Source organism: Gavialis gangeticus, unplaced genomic scaffold (genome assembly GCF_001723915.1).
Source record: "Gavialis gangeticus isolate Ggan-Ray unplaced genomic scaffold, GavGan_comp1, whole genome shotgun sequence".
NCBI lineage: Eukaryota > Metazoa > Chordata > Crocodylia > Gavialidae > Gavialis > Gavialis gangeticus.
The window spans coordinates 33,879,663-33,881,947 of record NW_017729034.1 but is presented as its reverse complement, the minus strand read 5'-3'; the positions used below and the strand labels follow the sequence as shown (position 1 = coordinate 33,881,947).

Below are 2,285 nucleotides of genomic sequence, written 5' to 3'. Positions count from 1 at the left end.
TTTAGGTTTTCTTCAAGCTCGCACGCGCTTGCTCTCTCTCTCACCCTCACACACACACACTTTACCTCTGAACTTAAAAACATGAGAAATTTCATCTGCCAAACATACCTTTATAAAACAATAAGCCACTTAAATAGAGTCTTAGAATGAAAGTACAATTTTACTAATACAATAGCTAGATTAAAGATGCATAATGCATAAGTGCACTAAGGAAAATGCATAATTGCAAAGCCTGATGTGAAAATTGTTAAATATCTGAAAAGGACCAACAAAGAAAAGCATTTAATAAAGGCTTTTTTAATTTTTTGGTGCAAAAGTCCATTTCAGGAAGAAAGATAACTTTTTGTTCTTTAACAGTTAGGGTCATTATTGAGCTAAGGAAAATCTACCTTTAAGCAGTGTTATTTTGGTCTTCCAAACATTAGGGGGTATTTTTATTCTATAGACAGAGGGTCCTGTTCTCCAGACCAGCCAAACTTTGCTTAGTGCATGAATGGAAAGCTAGCTTTGTGCTACCCAGCTTGGCACTGTGCATAAATTTTGAACAGCCCTGAGGTTACCCCCCCTCAATTCATTCAAGTTGTTGCAGCAGCTAAAAATTGCTGGAGCACTGCATACTCAGATCACGTCCCTAGCACTAGGGAATGGCACGGCACAAGACATTGCACTTTTTCAGCAGCAAGTGGTACTATGCTGGAAGTTGTTAGGTTGGTGCTGTACACTAATTGTAGCTGGAAAAGGCCCCCGCACACACAGGGGAATGACTCCTTGCACAAAACTCTGAAATGTCACAGCTCCAATTGAGCGTAAGCAAATTCACCTCCAAATAGGAAACCAAGCACGATGTACTTCCATTTTTAAAAATATTTGGGGGCTAAATTGTAATCAGATTAAAACTGTAGCTAGAATAGAAAGCTCACCTAGTGGCACTTGCCACCGTGAGTTCTGCAACACACTTACATACAGCTGTCTAATCCATAACACAACTTTAAAGCACATATACATTTGGAAACAGTCCCATTTTACCCTCTTCCTCTGTGGGCATGGATCAAATAACAGGAATGACTGCAGCCTAGTGCAGGGATAACTGAACTAGCACTGAATTAACTCATTCAGATACTAGTGCCAATCTTGCCACAGCACTTGGAGGGGCCTCCAGTCCCAGACTGAAGGAGTGGAGTCGACTGGAGTCACAACATTAAAGCATCTCATAGATTCAACCCCATTTTACTCCAAGGAACCTTTGAGCAAAAGAGAAGAGCAGGCTATTACAACAACAGTACAGATGACAAAACTATTTTTAATAACACAAATATAAAAACTGTGACAAGAATGCATTTAAAAGAAAATGTTTGAAATTCAGATCTAATATATACTACCATTTGTTAAATACTTGCTTCTCCAAAATGGTGTAAGACTTAATCCCTGCAGCCTTTAAGGGTAAGTCTTTATTTCACAGTTAACCATGGTGACTGGTTCCTGGTTAGCCAAAACCCAGGTGCAAGCTTCCTCACAGGAAAGGCTTACCCACTTTAATGTGTGTGTACCTGAGGCAGGTGCCATGCCTCTTGGTGTTGGGAGGCTTAGGACTCTTTCTTAGTCAACTACAAAATTCCTGTCCTACAGGAGGAAACCTAGAAATGGCACTGGAGGACTATCAGAACTTGGTATATCTTGGCCATGTCCTCACAGCAAAGTGAGCAGTTCCAGCCTCTGCTAAAGCAGAGCCAAGGTTCTAACTCAGGAGCCGGCAACCCGCAGCAGGCACGCCACATAAGGTCATTTTGCTTGGCACGCCAGTCGGCCTGGGCTCTGAGCAGCTGCCACCAGCCACCGAGCCTCACTGCAAGCCCTTCTGCAAGCAGCCCAGCCTCTGTGGCAGGCAGCAGCTGCCCACTGCCTGGGCCGGTTGTGGCAGGCAGCCAGGAGGCTGCAATTGGTGCACTGGCATCTGGAGCCCTGGCTTGGCTCTGTGGCCACCAGCAGCTGCACGTGTGCCTCAGGGCACACAGTGGGGAAGGGGCCTGGAGTAGCACAACCTTGGCCCCTTCCCTGCCATTTGCCTCAAGGCACTTGTGCAGCTGTTGCCACCGTGGATCCAGGCTGCTCACAGCATGTACTTCAGAGCACACGGTGGGAAAGGGGCCAGGTGCAGTGCAGGCTCGACCCTTTCCCTGCTGTGCTCCCCAAGGCACATGTGCAGCCACTGCCAATGCTGCAGCAAGGAAGTCTGGTGCCCCGGGCAAGCTCACTGCAGCAGCCCCGCACACAGATCGGGGGGGGGG

At 46.3% G+C, this 2,285-nt stretch overlaps 1 long non-coding RNA gene across 1 annotated transcript in view; it reads right to left on the bottom strand.

Moving 5' to 3' along the window:
- Window positions 1-440: 440 nt before the first annotated feature.
- The window catches only part of LOC109304879, a 9,127-nt gene continuing 7,282 nt past the window's right edge, over window positions 441-2,285 (bottom strand). Inside the window, exon 2 of the long non-coding RNA XR_002099501.1 lies at window positions 441-1,241. This is a non-coding gene — a long non-coding RNA (uncharacterized LOC109304879). The remainder of the gene's footprint in view (window positions 1,242-2,285) is intronic.